The following is a 21,893-nucleotide window of genomic DNA, read 5'->3' as shown; positions in this document are numbered from 1 at the left end:
TAATTTTTTGTAAAATGGTAAAAAAAAAAAGATAACCTTCTTTTCTTGTGAAAAAAATAATTCATATCTTTACAACTAAGAAAATCTCATAAACTTTCTCATATTATGTGTATAATTTAAAGCATATTTGAAAGTAGTAATATTAATAACTATATAAAATCATATTTTTCAAACTACTTTTTTTTACAAAAGTGTTCCACTCAAAATACCATATATATATAACGGTATCAAGGCTGTTAAACTTACGGGGTGTAACAGTATCCATCCCTTCATTTTAGTATTTATAGATGGAAGCCGATACCTAAGTAGTTTAAACCAAAAAAGAGATCAAAATTGGAAAATTTCAATGCAAAAAGAGTTGGGCAGCTTATTAGATGCAAGATTCAGAAGATAACAGAAACATTGGGCAGCAGCAGGTGTTAAGATTACAAGGTGGTGAATGTCAACAAATTGCTACTGTCAATGGCGATGTTAAAGGAGACTTAGTTGTAGCAAAGGCTGGCCAAAAGCAACATGGTAATGTGAATGTTACAGGTGGTCCAACAAATTTACACGAGAATGTTTTAAACCGAGCAGCTAATGGGGGTAAGTGTGATGACCTTCCCGAAAGGTCATCACTTAATATCGGGCCCGTATTTTGGTTCCAGCGCCCGATACAGGTCTTATATATGATTTAAGATAATTTTGTGAAGTTTGGTAAGAAACGGAATCCGTTTGACGTGATTCGGACCTTAAGTGCAAAATTTGATGTTTAAAGAAGTTTTGAGAAATTTCATTGATATTGAGGTTTAATTCGAGGTTTCTGATGTTATTTTGGTGATATGAGTACACGAATAAGTCTGTGAGATGTTTCTGAGGTTGTGTGTATATTTGGCTTGGAGCCCCGAGGGCTCGGGTGAGTTTTGGATAGGCTACGGGGTGCATTTTTAACTTAGAAAATTGCAGGTTTTCAGTTGTGCATAGCAGGCCTGCAGGCTCGCAAATGCGAGCGGTTTGTCGCAATTGTGAAGAAAGCCCAGGCCAGCTCCCACTCGTAAATGCGAGATTATCTTCGCAATTGCGAAGTTTCCCATTTGGCCAGTTTTCCCTGAAGGGTTCGCAAATGCGAGCCCTGTTTCGCAATTCCCAAGCAAGCAGAGGTCGGGGTTCGCAATTGCGAACCCCTGTTCGCAATTCCCACATCTGAGACCTGCAACATTTATACTTAGACGGTTTTAAACTCATTTTTCACATCTTTTCAAAACACAAACTCCTTTGGGCGATTTTCCAAGAACAACTCTTCTTCCAAATCGATTGTAAGTTAATTTTAACTCATTTCCTTCAATCATTAACATATTTTAACATGATTTCAACTCAAAATCAATGATTTTCATGGAGGAAATTGTGTGTTTTTGGTAGAACCTAGGTTTTTCAAAAATTTGGGATATGGACCTCGATTTAAGGTCCGATTTCAAAATAAATTATATATTTGAGTTCGTGGGAGAATGGGTAATCGGGTTTTGGTTCGAACCTTGGGTTTTGACCATGTGGGCCCGGGGGTGACTTTTGACTTTTTGGGCAAAACTTTAGAATAACTCATTTTCATGCATTGGGGTTGATTCATTTAGCTTTTATTGGTGTAATTAAGTAACTTGTGACTAGATACGAGCGAATTGGTGGTGGATTCAAGGGGTAAAGCTATAGTTGAATCGTGAATTGTGTTCGTGGCATCGAGGTAGGTGTTTGGTCTAACCTTAGCTTGAGGGATTAGGAGTTGTGTCTTATTTGCTACATGTTAATTGTGGAGTACGACGTATAGGCATGGTGATGAGTATCTATACGTTGGTGTCAACCATGCCCGTGAGTCTTGTATTATAATTGTTATGACTCCGTTGTGGTTTATTGCACTTTATATGTTATTATCACCATTGTTCCCTTGCGGGGATGTTTGTTTGATATTAATGATCCCTTGCTGGGATGTTTGTTTTAACATTATTGTTCCCTTGCCAGGATGTTGTTGAAATATCATTGTTCCCTTGCCGGGAAGTTGTTATATTGCTCTTGTTCCCTTGCCGGGATTCCTTGTGATTATTGTTGGCTTGTAACTGGGAGCGGGTGGTATGCCTACCACAAGATATAATGAAATGAGAGCGGGTGATACGCCTACCACAAGATATAATGAAATGGGAGCGGGTGGTACGCCTACCACAAGATATAATGAAATGGGAGCGGACGGTACACCTACTACGAGATAAATGAAATGGGAGCGGGTGGTACGCCTGCAAAGAGATAAATGAAATGGGAGCGGGTGGCACGCCTGCCACGAGATAAATGAAATGGGAGCGGATAGCACGCCTGCCACGAGATACATGAAATGAGAGCGGATGGCACGCCTGCTACGAGATACATGAAATAGGATCGGGTTGCACGCCTGCAACAAGAAGTGAAAAGAAAGTGAAATCTGCCTTTGTTTTCCTTATTCTTGTTAGTGGTTGGATTTTGATTCCGTTATAGTTCTCTTGATATTATGTTTTACCTGTTTTCCCCGAAGCATGTTTCCCCCTCCCATCTTTACTTGTTTATTCCTGCGTTACTTTCCGCTGTATATTATGTAACTGCACAGGTTTATTTGGTGGTTTGGTTCTAGCCTCGTCATTACTTCGCCGAGGTTAGGCTAGACACTTACAAGCACATGGGGTCGGTTGTACTGATACTACACTCTGCACTATGTGCAGATCCCGGAGTTGCTTTTGGACCGTAATGTTGAAGCTACCTCCAGTCCACCTGGAGATCCAAGGTAGACCTGTAGGCGTCCGTAGGTCCTGGTGTCTCCCTCTATCCCTATTTCCTGTTTCATCTTCCTTCTATTCAGAAACAATGTTATGTTATTTCTTCAGAGTTTGTCTGTAGCAGTCTTAGACAGTCTGTGACACTGTGACACCGGGTTTTGGGTTGTTAAGGCTTAAGTAGTTGTAATAGATACAGTTTTCATATATTTTATAGTTGTCTTCTGCCTAAATTTGAATTTCCGTTGTTATCACGCTATCGCCTTATATTTATTGTAAAGAAATAATCGGTTAATGAATTAAATAGATCAAAGGTTTGGCTTGCCTAGCTCACATTAGTAGGCACCATCACGACTCTCGAGGGTTAGAAATTCGGGTCGTGGCAAGTTGGTATCAGAGCTCTAGGTTACATGGGTCTCACAGATCACATACAAGCTTAGTAGAGTCTGAGGGATCGGTACAGAGACGTCTGTAGTTATCCCCCAGAGCTTCACATTTTTTCTCTCATGTTGTGCGGTTTGGTTTCTCAATGCTAATTGAAAATCTACTCTATTCTTTTGCAGATGGCGAGAACACGCACTTCTTCATCCTCTGACCAGTATCCCGAGCCCCCAACACCAGCTCCCACGAGGGGTAGAGGGCGAGGCCAAGGCCGTGCTAGAGGCTGAGGTAGGGGCAGAGCTCAGCCCCGAGCAGCAGCACCAGCGGCGGAGCCTTAGGTTGACCTTGATGATGAGGTTCCGGCCCCATAAGTTCTGGTGGGCCCCGCTCAGGTCCCAGAGGGGTTTATTGCTACCCCAGTTCTTCAGGATGCTCTGGTCCATCTAGTGGGCCTCATGGAGTGTGTCACCCGAACAAGCTTGTTTTCTATAGCACCAGCCGTCTCTTAGGCTAGAGGAGGAGCCTAGACTCCTACTACTCGCACTCCGGAGCAGGTAGCTCCCCAGATTCAAACTCCAGCGGTTCAGCCAGTTAGAGCAGTTCAGCCAGGTATGGTAGCTCAGACCGATGATGGAGCAGTTATGTCTGCCGATGCTTTGTGGAGGCTGGATAGGTTCACCAAGCTCTTCACTACTACTTTCAGCGGTGCATCTACTAAGGATCCCCAGGATTATCCAGACAGTTATCATGAGGTTCTCAGGAACATGGGGATAGTTGAGACCAATGTGGTCAATTTTGTCACTTTTCGCTTGTCTAGGTGCGCCAAGACTTGGTGGAGGGATTTCTGTTTGGCTCGACCAGCCGGATCACTAGCTTTGACTTGGGAGCAGTTTACTCAGCTATTTCTGGAGAAGTTTCTCCCCATCACTTAGAGAGAGGCCTATCGGAGGAAGTTGAAGCGTCTCCAGCAGGGTTCTATGACTGTTACCCAGTATGAGACCAGATTCATCGACCTAGCTTGTCATGCTCTTATCATACTTCCTACTGAGAGAGAGAGGATGAGGAGGTTCATTGATGGACTTATTCAGCCGATTCGTCTTCAGATGGCTAGGGAGACTGAGAGTGAGATATCTTTCCAGGAGGCAACCAATGTGGCCCGGAGAGTTGAGATGGTTCTATCACAGGGAGGTGGTCATGGGTAGGACAAAAGGCCTCATCATTCAGGTAGATTTAGTGGTACCTCGTCTGTAGGTAGGGATTCATATGGTAGTGGCCATCCTCACAGGCCTTTTCAGTCAGCACTTCAGGTTTCTTCACGGTGCTTCAGGTGGTCGTGGTTCTCAGATGCAGTATTCTGATCAGCAGTCCTACAGTGCACCACCAGCTCCTATCAGTGCACTACCACTTCAGAGTTTCTAGAGTCATCAGCCCCAGTAGCCGAGGGCTTGTTTTACTTGTGGCAACACGAGGCACATTGCTAGGTATTGCCCTCAAGCACCGAGTAGCTCTCAGCATCAGGGTTCCCGTGCCATAGTTCAGGCACTAGGTGTTCCACAGCCTACCCAGCCAGCTAAAGGTGGGGGTAGAGGTGCTAAAGGTGGAGGTAGAGGTATTAGAGGTGGAGCTCAGGTCGCTAGAGGTGGAGGCCAGCCAGCAGCAGGCTGTCCCAGAGATGTAGTTCAGGTTGGTGGGCCCCAGCCCCGATGTTATGCTCTTCCAGCCAGGCCCGAGGCTGAGGCTTCAGATGCAGTTATTATAGGTACAGTTCTGGTTTGTGATAGAGATGCTTCAGTGTTATTTGATCCAGGGTCTACGTACTCATATGTGTCCTCTTATTTTGCACCGTATCTGGTCATCCCTAGTGATCCTTTGAGTGATCTTGTTTATGTGTCTATGCCGGTGGGTGATTCTATTGTGGTAGATCGAGTCCATCGTTCATGTATAGTTGTGATTGGAGGTCTTGAGACTCGTGTAGATTTTCTTCTTTTGGACATGGTCGATTTTGATGTCATATTAGGAATGGACTGGTTATCACCTCACCATGCTATCTTGGACTGTCATGCCAAGACTATGACCTTAGCCTTACTAGGTTTGCCTCGTTTAGAGTGGAGAGGGACTCCTAGTCATTCTATCCGTAGTGTTATCTCTTATGTGAAGGCTCGGCGTATGGTCAAGAAGGGGTGTTTGGCCTATTTGGCATATGTTTGTGATTCTAGTGCTGAGGTTCCTTCTATTGATTCTATGCCCGTTGTTCGTGAGTTTCCTGAGGTATTTCCTTCAGACCTGCCGGGTATGCCACCCGACAGGGATATTGACTTTTGTATTGATTTGGCTCCGGGCACTCAGCCCATTTCTATCCCGCAATATCGTATGGCCCCGTCTGAGTTGAGAGAGTTGAAGGAGTAGTTGCAAGACTTGCTTGAGAATGGTTTCATTAGGCCAAGTGTTTCGCCTTAGGGTGCGTCGATGTTGTTTGTTAAGAAGAAGGACGGATCGATGAGAATGTGTATTGATTACTGGCAGTTGAACAAGGTTACAATCAAGAATAAGTATCCATTGTCGAGGATTGATGATTTGTTTGATCAGCTTTAGGGTGCCAAGGTATTTTCAAAGATTGACTTGAGATCTGGCTACCATCAGTTGAGGATTAGGGCATCTGATGCCCCTAATACAGCTTTCTGCACTCGGAACGGGCATTATGAGTTCTTGGTGATGTCATTCGGGTTGACAAATGCCCTAACAGCTTTTATGGATTTGATGAACCGAGTGTTCTGTCCTTATTTGGATTCATTAGTGATAGTCTTTATTGATGATATTTTTATTTATTCCCGCAGCCTGGAAGAGCACGAGCAGCATCTTAGAGTGGTTGTTTAAACCTTGAGGGATAGTCAGTTATATGCTATGTTCTCGAAGTATGATTTCTGGTTGAGTTGAGTTGCATTCCTGGGTCATGTTGTATCAGCGGAGGGTATTCAGGTTGATCCGAAGAAGATTGAGGCAGTCAAGAACTGGCCTAGACCAACATCAGCTATAGAGATTCGGAGTTTCTTGGGATTGGCAGGTTACTATCTTCGGTTCATGGAGGGGTTTTCATATATTTCAACCCCGATGATGAGGTTGACCCAGAAGGGTGCCCAGTTCAGATGGTCGAATGAGTGTGAGGCGAGCTTTTAGAAGCTCAAGATAGCTTTGACTGCGACACCGATGTTGGTATTGCCCACAGGTTCAGGGCCTTATATAGTCTATTGTGATGCATCTCGTATTGGACTTGGTGTAGTGTTGATGCAGGATGGAAAGGTCATTGCCTATGCTTCTCGGCAGTTAAAGATTCATGAGAATAACTATCCGATTTATGATTTGGAGTTGGTAGCCATTGTTCACGCGTTGAAGATTTGGAGGCATTATCTGTATGGCATGGCATGTGAGGTGTTCACAGATCACAAGAGTCTTCAGTATTTGTTCAAGCAAAAGGAGTTGAATTTGAGGTAGAGGAGGCGGTTAGAGTTGTTAAAAGATTATGATATCACTATCTTATATCACTCGGGAAAGGCCAATGTGGTGGCTGATGCTTTGAGTAGGAAGTCAGCCAGTATGGGCAGTCTTATTTATATTCCGGTCGGTGAGATACCACTTGCTTTGGATGTTCAGGCTTTGGCCAATCAATTCGTGAGGTTGGATGTTTTTGAGCCCAGCTGTGTGTTAGCTTGCACAGTCGCTCGCTCTTCATTATTGGAGTGTATCCGAGATCGGCAGTATTATGATCCCCATTTTTGTGTCCTTAGAGACACGGTGCAGCATGAAAGTGCCAAGCAGGTTACCTTAGGTGATGATAGAGTTTTGAGACTACAGGTCGAGTTTGTGTGCCTAATGTGGATGGGCTTCGAGAGTTGATTTTAGAGGAGGCACCTAGTTCCCGGTACTCTTTTCATTCGGGCGTCGCGAAGATGTATCAGGATTTGCGGCAGCAATATTAGTGGCGGAGAATGAAGAAGGATATCGTTGCATATGTGGCTCGATGTTTGAATTGTCAGTAGGTTAAGTACGAGAATCAGAGGCACAGTGGTTCATTTCAAAAGATTGAGATTCCTGAGTGGAAATGGGAGCGTATCACTATGGACTTTGTTGTTGGTCTCCCATGGACTCAGAAAAAGTTCGATGCAGTGTGGGTTATTGTTGATAAGTTGACCAAGTCAGCGTATTTCATTCCTGTGGCAGTCTCTTATTCTTCCGAGAGGTTAGCTGAGATCTATATTCGGGAGATTGTTCGTCTTCATGGTGTGCCCAAGTCTATTATTTCGGACCGAGGTATGCAGTTTACCTCGCATTTTTGGAGGGTAGTTCAGTGAGAGTTGGGCACGCGGGTTGAGTTGAGCACATCATTTCATCCTCAGACGGACGGGCAGTCCGAGCGGACTATTCAGATTTTGGAGGATATGCTTCGAGCTTGGGTCATTGACTTTGGAGGCTCGTGGGATTAGTTTTTGCCTTTAGCAGAGTTTGCCTACAACAACAACTACCAGTCGAGTATCCAGATGGCTCCTTATGAGGCCTTATATGGTAGATGAAGGGCATGATGAGATTTGGGAAGAAGGGCAAGCTTAGCCCTAGGTTCATTGGCCCATTTGAGATTCTTGATCGAGTGGGAGAGGTGGCTTATAGACTTGCATTGCCGCCGAGCTTATCAGCAGTACATCCAGTGTCTCATGTGTCCATGTTTCAAAAATATCACGACGATCCATCCCACTTGTTAGATTTCAGCACTGTCCAGTTGAACAAGGACTTGTCTTATGAGGAGGAGCCGGTAGCTATTCTAGACCGGAAGATTCATCAGTTGAGATCGGAAAGCTTTCCTTCTATTCGTGTTAAGTGGAGAGGTCAGCCTCCTGAGGCATCGACTTGGGAGTCCGTGTCCGATATGCGGAGCCGTTATCCCCATCTTTTCCTCGACTCAGGTACTTCCTTCTTCTGTCCGTTCGAGGACGAACAACTGTTTTAGAGGTGGAGAATGTGATGACCTTTCACTTGTTTAAAAATTAAATTCCATGTTCCGAGGCCTTTAAAACCTCTTTTAGCATCACATCGATTTGCGTGCGCAGTCCAGGTGCGTAGCCGGAAAGCCAATATGTGAAAATTTGTGAAAAGGATAAATTTTGACTATAAAATGAATTAATTTGATTTCGGTCAGCATTTTGGGTAAACGGACCCAGACTCGTGATTTGACGGCCCCGAAGGGTCCGTAGGAAATTATGGGACTTGGGCGTATTCCCGGAATCGAATTTCAAGGTCCCAGGCCAGAGAAATGAATTTTTAAAGAAAATTGTTTTCTGAAATTGTTTAGAGGATTTGGAAAAGAAATTTGATTAGAACGTGTTGGTATCGGGCCCGTATTTTGGTTTCGGCGCCCGGTACAAGTCTTATATATGATTTAAGATAATTCTGTGAAGTTTGGTAAGAATCGGAATCTGTTTGACGTGATTCGGACCTTAAATGCAAAATTTGATGTTTAAAGAAGTTTTGAGAAATTTCATTGATATTGAGGTTTAATTCGAGGTTTCTGATGTTATTTTGGTGATATGAGTACACGAATAAGTTTGTGAGATGTTTTTGAGGTTGTGTGAATATTTGGCTTGGAGCAGGGCTCGAGTGAGTTTTGGATAGGCCACGGGGTGCATTTTTAACTTAGAAAATTGCAGGTTTTTAGCTGTCAATAGCAGGCCTGCAGGCTTCGCATTTGTGAAGCCTGGCTCGCAAATGCGAGCGGTTTGTCACAACTACGATGAAATCCCAGGCCATCTCCCTCTCGCAAATGCAAGATTATCTTCGCAATTGCGAAGTTTCCCATTTGGCCGGTTATCACAAATGCGATGATGTGATCGCAATTCCCAAGTCGCAAATGCGACATGTTGATCGCAAATGCGAAAGTCCAGTTTTCCCTGAAGGGTTCGCAAATGCGAGCCCCGTTTCGCAATTCCCAAGCTAGGAGAGGTCGGGGTTCGCAATTGCGAACCCCTGCTCGCAATTCCCACATCTGAGACCTGCACTTTTATACTTAGACGATTTTAAACTCATTTTTCACATCTTTTCAAAACACAAACTCCTTTGGGCAATTTTCCAAGAACAACTCTTCTTCCAAATCGATTGTAAATTAATTTTAACTCATTTCCTTCAATCTTTAAAATCTTTTAACATGATTTTCATGAGGGAAATTGGGTGTTTTGGGTAGAACCTAGGTTTTTCAAAAATTGGGGATTTGGACCTCGATTTGAGGTCCGATTTTAAAACAAATTATATATTTGGGTTTGTATGGGAATGGGTAATCGGGTTTGGTTCGAACCTTAGGTTTTGACCAAGTGGGCCTGGGGGCGATTTTTGACTTTTTGGGCAAAACTTTAGAAAAACTTATTTTCATGCATTAGGGTTGAATCAAGGGGTAAAGCTATAGTTGAATCGTGAATTATGTTCGTGGCATCGAGGTAAGTGTTTGGTCTAACCTTAGCTTGAGGTATTAGGAGTTGTGTCTTATTTGTTACATGTTAATTGTGGAGTACGACGTATGGGCATGGTGACAAGTATCTATACCTTGGTGTCAAGCATGCCCGCGAGTCTTATATTCTAATTGTTATGAATCCGTTGTGGTTCATTGCACTTCATATGTTATTATCACCATTGTTCCCTTGTCAGGATGTTTGTATGATATTAATGATCCCTTGCCGGAATGTTTATTTTGATAGTATTGTTCCCTTGCCTTGATGTTTATTTTGATATTATTGTTCCCTTCCCGAGATGTTGTTGAAATATCATTGTTCCCTTGACGGGAAGTTGTTATATTGCTCTTGTTCCCTTGTCGGGATTCCTTGTGATTATTGTTGGCTTGTAACTGGGAGCGGGTGGTATGCCTACCACAAGATATAATGAAATGGGAGCGGGTGGTACGCCTACCACAAGATATAATGAAATGGGAGCGGGTGGTACGCCTACCACAAGATATAATGAAATGGGAGCGGGTGGTATGCCTACCACAAGATATAATGAAATGGGAGCGGGTGGTACGCCTACCACAAGACATAATGAAATGGGAGCGGGTGGTACTCCTGCCACGAGATACATGAAATGGGAGCGAGTGACACGCCTACCACGAGATACAGGAAATGGGATCGGGTTGCACGCTTGCAACAAGATTTGAAAAGAAAGTGAAATCTGCCTTTGTTTTCCTTATTCTTGTTAGTGGTTGGATTTTGATTCCTTTATAGTTCTCTTGATATTCTGTTTTACCTGTTTTCCCTAAAGCATGTTTCCCCCTCTCATCTTTACTTGTTTATTCCTACTTTACTTTCCGTTGTATATTATATAACTACACAGGTTTATTTGGTGGTCTGGTCCTAGCCTCGTTACTACTTCACCGAGGTTAGGCTAGACACTTACCAGCACATGGGGTCGGTTGTGACGATACTACACTCTACACTATGTGCACATCCCGGAGCAGCTTTTGGACCGTAGTGTGGAAGCTACCTTCAGTCCACCCGGAGATCCAAGGTAGACTTGCAGGCGTCCGCAGGCCCTGGCGTCTCCCTCTATCCCTATTCCTTGTTTCATCTTCCTTCTATTCTAAAACAGTGTACTGCTATTTCTTCAGACTTTGTATGCAGCAATCTTAGACAGTCTGTGACACTGTGACACCAGGTTTTGGGTGGTTAAGGCTTAAGTAGTTGTAATAGATACAGTTTTCATATATTTTATTGTTGTCTTCCGCTTAAATTTGAATTTCTGCTGTTATCACGTTATCGCCTTATATTTTTATAAAGAAATAATCGGTTAATGATGTAATTAAATCAAAGGTTTGGCGTGCCTAGCTCACATTAGTATGCGCCATCATGACTGCTGAGGGTGGGAAATCTGGGTCGTGACAGTAATACACAAGTAATACCAGTGGTAGAACAAGTCGCAAAAACTGGAAAAAATAGTAGTGTTCCAAAAAGTATAATTTTGAATTATTCCATGTACTTTCAAATATGTCTCAATCTAAGTTGCTCAGATCTGGGTGCGGGTATCCGATACGGGGACGGATCCAAGTAACGGAATCGGCAAAATCTCAATTTTATGATTCGGGGGTGCGGACCCGGATATAAATACGGGTGCGGGGATTCAGCTAATAAAAAATAGAGCTATAAAATATTTTGAATTTAGAGAGATATTTTGTGAAAAACTTACATGAATATTGTATAATTCAATCTTTCATTCTCCAAGAAGGATATTATTCTTTCATTCTCCTAAATCTGTTTTATTTTTTATTTTGAGAAATCAAAATCTCAAATTTTCCCCCAAATTTGTCGATGGACTCCAGTGAAAGTGTCCGAAGTCAGTTGATTGAATCTGGAACGTATCCCGCTTCCGCTCCGGTCCCTATCTCGTACCAGAACGGGGACGACACCATAATCGAAGAGTCTGCGCAACTTAGGTCTCAACTGTCTTATGAGTTCCTAAAGTTGTATTGCAACATTTGACACATGGATATCTTATTTCATATTCTTCTCTTGTTTTTTTGAAAAGCATAATTCAAAAATTTTTGCACTCCGATTAAGTAGGCTTCATCAAGCTGATTATCATCAAGTTGCATCTATTGCTTACTAGGTGCCTATAACGACACGGCCGGTCGTTTCATGAGTTTTCGCTCTGTTTCCCCCATTTTTGCTTCTTACTGCCTTGTTCAACTATATTTTTTGTTACCAGGTTGGTTGGTTCGGGTTCGGAAAGGCTCTGGTAAGGTTTGAGACACTTAGTCTCTTCTGAGGAAGCTTAAGTTGGAAAAGTTACCCGGATGTTGATTTATGTGTTAAATGGCTCGTATGTGAGTTCCGATGGTTCGGATAGCTTTAGGAGGTGATTTGGGACTTAGGAGAGTGATCAAAATGTGTTTTGGAGGTCCGGAGTGGATTTAGGCTTGAATTGGTGAAATTTGAATTTTGGCGTTTTCCGCTTGATAGGTGAGATTTTGATATAGGGGTCAGAATGGAATTCCGGAAGTTGCAGTATGTCTTTTGTGTCATTTGGAATGTGTGTGCAAAATTTCAGATCATTCGGACGCGGTTTGATAGACTTTTTGATCGAGAGCGGAATTTAGAAGATTTTGTATTTCTTAGGCTTGAAATCGATGCGAATTTGGTGTTTTGATATTTTTTTGAGCGTTCCGAAGGTTGGAAAAAGTTTGAATGATGTTATGGGATATGTTAGCATGTTTGGTTGAGGTCCCGAGGGCCTCGGGTCAGTTTCGTGTGGTCAAACGAACTATTTCATGTTGTGGGAAGTTGTAGAAAAATCTGCTGAAGTGTTGCAGACAGCAATGCTTCGCGTTCGCGACGGGTTAGCAGGTGAGGCTGAATATTTAGCCTTCGCGTTCGTGAGAGAGGTTCCGCATTCGCGAAGGGCTGGGGTCATTGAGCTATGCGTTCGCGAGAAGGGAGCCGCGTTCATGAAGAAGGTTTTGAATGCTTGGGTAGAATGTTTAAATAGCCTTTGTCCGTGATTTTGGGGCTAACTTTCACCATTTTTGGGCGATTTGAAGCTTTTTGAAGAGGATTGAAGAGGGATTCAAAGGGGAACACTTGGAGATAAGATTTATGGACTTAATACTCAATCCTAATGTGAATTCTACCTAATTAATCATGGAATTTAAGATATTGAAGAACCAGGGCTTGTAATTGGAGACCTAAAATTAGGGATTTGAGGGATCATTTGAGGTTTGATTTTGGTGATTTTGATATTAATGAACTCGGGGAGTGATAAGGAGTCTATTGATGTAATTTTTATCAGAATCCGAGACGTGGGCCCGCGGGTCAGGTTTGGCCAATTTCGGGATTTGTGTTGTAATTTGATTTCTTTCGAGTGGGCTTTGTTTCCTTAGCATATTTTGATAGTTTTGCATTGATTTTGGTTAGATTTGGAGCATCCGAAGGCTGATTCGAGAGGCAAAGGCATCGCGGGCTAGAGATTAAGACCGGACATATATGAGTAATGATTATAAATGTTGTCCTGAGGGTATGAAACCCTAGATTTCACATCGTTGTGCACCATTGAGGATTGTGAATTAGTCCATCCCGAATGACTATTTTATCGCATATTTGATTGAAAACTGTTTGTTATCATCATGTTTTGGGCTGAATGCCATATTTGGGCCTCGTGCCAACTATTTGGACCAGTAGGGGATTTTTAATGCTATTTCCTCACCTTTTTGATTTTAATATATGTACTTAGTCATGCTATATTAGACCGTTTTTTCAAAACTCAGCCATGTTTCCTCTGTTTTAACACATTAGATGATATTTTAAATAATATTTTGGGTTGAGCATCATGTTTTACAATTGCCCGAGTGGCTTATGAGATTCTGACTAAGTAAGGCCGAGGGCCTGTATTGTGAGGATATCTTTGGGTTGGGTTGCACGCCACAGCAGTGATACACTAATTTATGGTTATGAGGCTGAGGACTTGAGATTATACTCCACAAGGTGGCTTGATATGAGGCCGAGAGCCTATGGACTATGCCACGAGATGGCTTGATATTGCGCTTGGGCTGTAAGGGGCCCCTCCAGGAGTCAGTACACCCCCAGTTAGCGGGGGCACCCATTTTGATATGAGATATAGCCCGAGTGGCTGGTATTGTTCCATTGTTGCCCAAGGGGCTGATTCTGTTGGTATTGTGCTCGAGGGGCGGTTTTTATGTGTTTATCTCTTCTAGCTGCTTGTCATTTACTTGTTTAACTATTAAAAAGGTATTATAAAGAAGCTTATTCTTAACTAAGGCGACTTTATATGTTTTCACTATTTTTCTTGCATTTTACTAGTTTTACTCTACCTCTGTATAGCATGTTGTTGTGTTTTTACATGATTTCTTAACGCTCGGTCTTCATTAATTGTTGTCACTCACTAAGTTAGAGTACTCACTTTACTCCCTACACCCTGTTGTGCAGATTCAGGCGCTTCAGGTCTTGCTAGAGAGGGTTGATAGCTTCCAGCAGATTCTCGGAGTCCACTAGGTAGTTGCTCGGCATTCGCAGCCCAGTGTCTATCCCTCTTATCATTATTTCTTACCCTTGTCCTATTTATGTAATAGATTGTGTAGACTCTTTCAGACTTGTAGTTTTATGATAAATGCTCGTGATTGGTGACACCCCGATGTTGGGCTGTGTTGGTTTTATTTCCGCAAATTGAACTGTTTCACTACTTACTTTGGGATTATTATCGTGTTAAAGACTTAAATTATATATTTTAATTGTTAAAATAAATTGGGTGTTGTGTCGGCTGGCCATGTCTTCACGATAGGCGCCATCATAATCGGGTCCGGGTTTAGGGTCGTGACAAGTTGGTATCAGAGCCTAGGTTACATAGGTCTCACGAGTCATAAGCAGGTTTAGTAAAGTCTCGCGGATCGGTACAGTGACGTCTGTATTTATCCTCGAGAGGCTGCAGAACCTTTAGAAAAAAAACTTCATATTCTTGAAATTCTTATCATGCGAATCTATTGATCCGAGTACTAAACTTCTGTTATTCTATTCTCTCACAGATATTGAGGGCACGTGCTACCGGTTAGGATGGACGACCACCAGTACCACCAGTTATGGCCACTTGATGCCAAGGATGTGGTCGTGGTCGTGGTAGGGGCAGGGGTGTGACCCGCATAACAGCTAGGGCAGTACCTGCAGATCCACTAGCCGCCCCAGTTCAGGATCAGGTCCCAGTTGTGGACGCTCCAGCAGCACCAGTTGTGCCCATTGTGATTCTGGGTCTTCAGGAGGCCTTGGCTCAAATTCTATCCGTATGCGCTGTCCTAGCTCGGACGGTCTCAATTACGACAGCCGCAACTACTTCTCAGGCCGGGGGAGGCACTAAGACTCCCGCCGCTCGCACGAGCAGGTCGTGCAGGGACTTCAGACACCGGGGGCACATCCAGCCCAGCTGGTGCAGCTGCTCAGGACTATGTAGCTCCTGCCATGCCAGAGGATGAGCAACGTAGGTTGGAGAGGTTTGGTAGACTTCAGCCTCCGACTTTCAGTGGAGTAGAGGGCTAGGATGTCCAGGGTTTCTTGGACAAGTGTCAACGGTCGCACAACAGGTATTCTGGAGACCAGCGGGGTCGCTTTCACTACTTTTCAATTTTTTGGAGCTGCCTTCACTTGGTGGTAGGCTTATGAGAGGTGTAGGCCTATTGGTGTAGCACCCCTTACCTGGCAGTAGTTCTCTGTTCTCTTTATGGAGAAGTATGTGCCGCAGTCTCGCAGAGAGGAGCTACACAGGCAGTTTGAGTGGTTGCGCCAGGGAGAGATGACTTTGACGCAGTATGAGATGAGGTTCTCCAAGTTAGCTCGTCATGCTATTTGGTTGGTTCCGACAGATAGAGAGAGGAATATGAGGTTTGTGGATGGCCTCACTTATTAACTTCGTATTCTCATGACCAGGGAGAGTGTGTCTGGTGTTACTTTTGAGGAGGTTGTTGACATTGCTCGTGAGATTGAGTCAGTTCGTCTCCAGGAGCGAGATGAGAGGGAGACAAGAGGCCTCGAGGATCTAGTAGTTATGGTGGTGCTCCTACGAGAGGTCAGTTTCAGCACGACAAAGGTCGTCTATTCAGGCATACTCACCCAACTCGCCCAAGTTATCGTGGGGCATCATCGGCTCATGGTTCTCACGGTTCTTATCAGGGTCAGTCATCACTTAGTGCCCTTCTAGCTCAGAGTTCGTCCAGTGTTCCCTCATTTCAGGGCTCTTCTATGCTAGGTGCATCTGCTAGTCATTCTGGTGCTAGGTGTTCCCTTCAGTCCCCTGTCTCCAGCATCAGAAAGTTGCTATGAGTGTAGAGAGATGGGTCATATGTTAAGGCAGTGTCCTCGTCGTCTTGCGAGTTCATCTTAGCAGAGGAGTTAGCCATCGGCTTCAGTGCCAGTTACTTCACCACCACCCACCCACCCAGCTAGGTGTGGAGGTCAGTCAGTTAGGGGTCTCCCTAGAGGGGAAAGTCGATCAGTTGGCGGCCAGGCCCATTTCTATGCACTTCCAGCTAGACCCGATGCTTGTGCTTCCAATGCTATTATTACAGGTATTGTCTTAGCTGCCACAGAGATGCCTCTGTATTATTTGATCCCGGTTCCACTTATTCTTATGTCTCATCATACTTTGCTCGTTATTTGGATACGCCCCGTGAGTCTCTTATTTTACCTGTTCATGTATCTACTCCTGTGGGCGATATTATTGTTGTAGACCATGTGTACTGGTAGTGTGTGGTGACTATTGGGGGTCTGGAGACCCGAGTGGATCTTGTATTGTTATGTATGGTGGATTTCGATGTTATTTTGGGCATGGATTGGCTATCTTTGTGTAATGCTATTTTGGATTGTCATGCCAAGACAGTGACATTGGCTATGCCGGGTGTGCCACAGATTGAGTGGTGAGGTTCGACGAATTTCATTCCCAGTAGGGTAATTTCGTTCTTGAAGGCCTAGTGTATGGTTGGGAAGGGTTGTCTTTCGTATTTAGCCTTTGTAAGGGATGTCAGTGCAGAGACTCCTAGTATTGATTCTGTTCTATTTGTGAGGCATTTTCCCGATGTGTTTCCTGCAGACCTGTCGGGCATGCCACTGGACAGGGATATTGATTTTGGTATTGACCTGGTGCCGGTCACTCAGCCCATCTCTATTCCACCGTATCGTATGGCACCAACGGAGTTGAAGGAGTTAAAAGAGCAGTTTTAGGAACTCCTTGATATGAGGTTCATTCGGCCTAGTGTGTCGCCTTGGGGTGTGCCGGTTCTATTTGTGAAGAAGAAGGATGGCACGATAAGGATAGGCATTGTTTATAGGTAGTTGAACAAAGTACTAGTTAAGAACAAGTATCCTCTGCCTCTCATTGATGATTCATTTGACTAGCTTCTGGGAGCGAGAGTGTTCTCCAAGATTGATCTCCGTTTAGGTTATAACTAGTTGAAGATCAGGGAATCAGATATTCTTAAGATAGCTCTCAGGACCCGATATTGTCATTATGAGTTCTTGGTGATGTCTTTTGGGCTGACCAATGCCCCAACAACGTTCATGCATTTGATGAACAGCGTGTTTCGGCCTAATCTCAACTCGTTTGTCATAGTTTTCATTGATGATATTCTGGTGTACTCGCGTAGTCAAGAGGAGCACACAGAGCATTTGAGAGTTGTGTTGCAGAGATTGAGAGAGGAGAAGCTTTATGCAAAGTTCTCCAAGTGTGAGTTTTGGCTCAGTTCAGTGGCTTTCTTGGGGCACGTGGTTTACAACGAGGGTATTCAAGTTGATCTGAAGAAGATAGAGGTAGTTCAGAGTTGGCCCAGACCATCCTCAGCCACAGAGATTCGTAGCTTTCTTGGTTTGGCGGGTTATTACCGCTGGTTTTTTCAGGGATTCTCATCTATCTCGCCCTGACCAAGTTGACTCAGAAGGGTGCTTCATTTGTTTGTTCAGATGAGTGTGAGGAGAGCTTTCAGAAGCTCAAGACTACCTTGACCACAACTCTGGTGATAGTTTTTCCATCAGTTTCAAGTTCATATACCGTGTATTGTGATGTTACGAGAGTTGGTATTGGGTGTTTATTGATGTAGGAGGGTAGAGTTATTGCTTATGCTTCTCGTCAGTTGAAGCCCCATGAGAAGAACTACCCCATTCATGATTTGGAGTTGGCTGTCATTGTTCACGCGTTGAAGATTTGGAGGCATTACTTGTATGGTATGTCTTGTGAGGTGTTTACGGATCATCGTAGCCTCCAACACTTGTTCAAGCAGAAGAATCTCAATTTGAGGTAGCAGAGATGGTTGGAGTTGCAAAAAGAGTATGACATTACTATATTGTACCATCCGTGGAAGGCAAATGTGGTGGCCGATGCTTTGAGCCGAAAGGCAGTGAGTATGGGGAGTTTGGCATACATTCCAGTTGGGGAGAGACCTCTTGCAATTGATGTTTAGGCCTTGGCCAATCGGTTCATGAGGTTAGATATTTTGGAGCCCATTCGGGTTTTGGCTTGTGTGATTTCTCGGTCTTCCTTATATGATCGCATCAGAGAGCGCCAGTATGATGATCCTCATTTGCTTGTCCTCAAGGACAGAGTTCAGCACGATGATGGCATAGATGTGACTATTGGTGATGATGGGGTGTTGAGGATGCAGAGCCGGATATGTGTGCCTAATGTAGATGGGCTTCGGGAGTTGATTTTGGAGTAGGCCCACAGCTCGCGGTATTCCATTCATCCGGGTGCCGCGAAGATGTATCAGGATCTGAGACAATATTATCGGTGGAGGAGAATGAAGAAGGACATTGTGGGATTTGTAGCTCGGTGTCTCAATTGTCAGTAGGTAAGAGCATCAGAGACCGGGTGGCTTGCTTCAGCAGATGGATATTCCAGAGTGGAAGTGGGAGCGGATCACCATGGGCTTTGTACTTGGGCTCCCACGAACTTTGAAGAAGTTCGATGCTATTTGGGTGATCGTGGATCGGCTGACCAAGTTCGCGCACTTCATTCCTATTTGTACTACCTATTCATCGGAGCGATTGGCAGAGATCTATATATGGGAGATTGTTCGTTTGCATGGTGTCCCATTCCATCATTTTAGATAGGGGCACTCAGTTTACTTCACAGTTTTGGAGATCCGCGCAGCAAGAGTTGGGTACTCAGGTTGAGTGGAGCACAACTTTTCACCCTCAGACGGATGGGCAGTCCGAGCACACAGATATTGGAGGACATGTTGTATGCTTGTGTCATTGATTTCGGAGAGTCATGGGATCAGTTTCTACCGCACACAGAGTTTGCTTATAACAACAGGTATCAGTCTAGTATTAAGATGGCTCCATATGAGGCTTTGTATGGGAGGCGGTGTAGATCTCCAGTTGGTTAGTTTGAGCCATGTGAGGCTAGGCTATTAGGGACAGACTTGGTGCAGGATGCTTTAGAAAAGGTGAAGTAATTCAGGAGAGGCTTCATACAGCGCAGTCGAGACAAAAAAGTTATGCTGACAGGAAGGTCCAGGATGTATCCTACATGGTTGGTGAGAAGGTTCTGTTGAAGGTTTCTCCCATGAAGGGTGTTATTGAGTCCTCGATTCATTGGGCCTTTTGAGGTGCTTCGAAGGATTGGAGAGGTGGCTTATGAGCTTGTCTTGCTACCCAGCTTGTCGAGTGTGCATCCGGTATTTCATGTCTTTATGCTCCGGAAGTATATTGGCGATCCGTCTCATGTTCTAGATTATAGCATGGTTCAGTTAGATGGTGATCTGACTTAGATGTGGAGCCAACAGCTATTTTGGAGCGTCAGGTTCGAAAGTTGAGATCAAAGGATATAGATTCAGTGAAAGTGTAGTGGAGAGGTCGGCCCATGGAGGAGGCTACCTGGGAGATCGAGCGGGAGATGCGGAGCATATGTCCTCACCTGTTTGAGGTTTCAGGTATGTTTCTGGACTCGTTCGAGGACGAAAGTTTGTTTAAGAAGGGGAGGATGTAACGACTCGGCCGATCGTTTCATGAGTTTTCGCTCCGTTTCCCCCATTTCTGCTTCTTATTGCCTTGTTCAGCTGTATTTTATGTTACCTAGTTGGTTGGTTTGGGTTCGGAGAGGCTTTGGTAAGGTTTGAGACACTTAGTCTCTTTTGAGGAAGCTTAAGTTAGAAAAGTCAACCGAATGTTGACTTGTGTGTTAAAGTGCTCGTATGTGAGTTTCGATGGTTCGGATAGCTTTAGGAGGTGATTTGGGATTTAGGAGCATGATCGAAATGTGTTTTGGAGGTCCGAAGTGGATTTAGGCTTGAATTGGTGAAATTTGAATTTTGGCGTTTTCCGGTTGATAGGTGATATTTTGATATAGGGGTCAGAATGGAATTCCAGAAGTTGCAGTAGGTCCGTTGTGTCATTTGGGATGTGTGTGCAAAATTTCAAGTCATTCGGATGCGGTTTAATAGTCTTTTTGATCGAAAGCGGAATTTAGAAGATTTTGGAATTCTTAGGCTTGAATCCGATGCGAATTTGGTGTTTTGATGTTGTTTTGAGTGTTCCGAAGGTTGGAACAATTTTGAATGATGTTATGGGATTTGTTAGCATGTTTGGTTGAGGTCCCGAGGGCCTCAAGTGAGTTTCAACTGGTCAAACGGACAATTTCATGTTGTGGGAAGTTGCAGAAAAATCTGCTGAAGTGTTGCAGACAGCAATGCTTCTCGTTCGCAAGTGGACCCTCGCGTTTGCGAAGGGTTAGCAGGTGAGGCTGAAGATTTAGCCTTCGCGTTCGCAAGAGAGGTTCTGCGTTCGCGAAGGGCTGGGGTCATTGAGCTACGCGTTCGTGAGAAGGGAGCCACATTCGCGAAGGGTTGGAGTCAGGAGCATCGCATTCACGAGAGAGCAGACGCGTTAGAGAAGAAGGAAAATGTGGTCAACGTCAGGTTGTGACTCGCGAACGCGAGGCTTTGACCGCATTCACGAAGAAGGTTTTGAATGCCTGGGCAAAATGTTTAAATAGCCATTGTCCGTGATTTTGGGGCTAACTTTCACCATTTTTGGGCGATTTTGAAGCTTTTTGAAGAGGGATTCAAGGGGGAACACTTGGAGGTAAGATTTATGGACTTAATACTCAATCCTAATATGAATTCTACCTAATTAATCATGGAATTTAAGCCTATTATTGAAGAACTAGGGCTTGTAATTGGAGACCTAAAATTAGAGATTTGAGGGATCATTTGAGGTTAGATTTTGGTAATTTTGAAATGAATGAACTCGGGGAGTGATAAGGAGTCTATTGATGTAATTTTTATCGGAATCCGAGACATGGACCCGGGGGTCGGGTTTGGCCAATTTCGAGATTTGTGTTGTAATTTGATTTCTTTCGAGTGTGCTTTGTTTCTTTAGCATATTATGATGGTTTTGCACTGATTTTGGTTAGATTTGGAGCATTCGGAGGCCAATTTGAGAGGCAAAGGCATCACGGGCTAGAGATTTGGCCCGGATAGAGGTGAGAAATAATTGTAAATGTTTTCCCGAGGGTATGAAACCCCGAATTTCACATCGTTGTGCTATATTGAGGTGACACACACACTAGATGACGAGCGTGAGGTCGTGCACCGTTGGGGATTGTGACTTAGTCCATCCCGAATGACTGTTTTATCGCGTATTTGATTGAAAATTGTTTGCTATCATCATGTTTTGGGTTGAAATGCCATATTTGGGCCTCGTGCCAACTATTTGGACCTTTTGTGTCATGACCCTAAACCCGAACCTGGTCATGATGGTGCCTCTCATGAAGACAAGGCCAGCTGACACTTCCCATTTCAGTATTTAACAGTTAAACAGTAAGAAACAGTCTAAAGATTGATAAAATAATCCAAAGTTTAAGCAGATAATAGCATAATTTGCGGAATACAATCAAACACAGCCCGATACCGGGGTGTCACTAGTCATGAGCATCTAAACAATCCGGAATACTTAGAGAAGTCTACAGAGTTTAATACAATAACTAAGAACTCGGAGAAATAAGATAGGGAAGAAGCTCCGGGCTGCGATCGTCGACAACTACCTAGAGACTCCTCGGATCTGCCTGAGCTGGAAAGATCAGCACTCAGGAGCGGGACCAGATGCGCCTGAATCTGCACACGGGGTGCAGGAAGTGATGTGAGTACTCCAACTGAGTGAGTAAATCATAAATAAGAACTGAAAGCAGGAAATCATGTAAAGCACATTTGCAAACTATAATGAAGTAGTAAAACTAGTG

This window comes from Nicotiana tabacum, chromosome 11, assembly GCF_000715075.1.
Source record: "Nicotiana tabacum cultivar K326 chromosome 11, ASM71507v2, whole genome shotgun sequence".
NCBI classification, from domain to species: Eukaryota; Viridiplantae; Streptophyta; class Magnoliopsida; order Solanales; family Solanaceae; genus Nicotiana; species Nicotiana tabacum.
Note: the sequence above shows the minus strand (reverse complement) of the source record.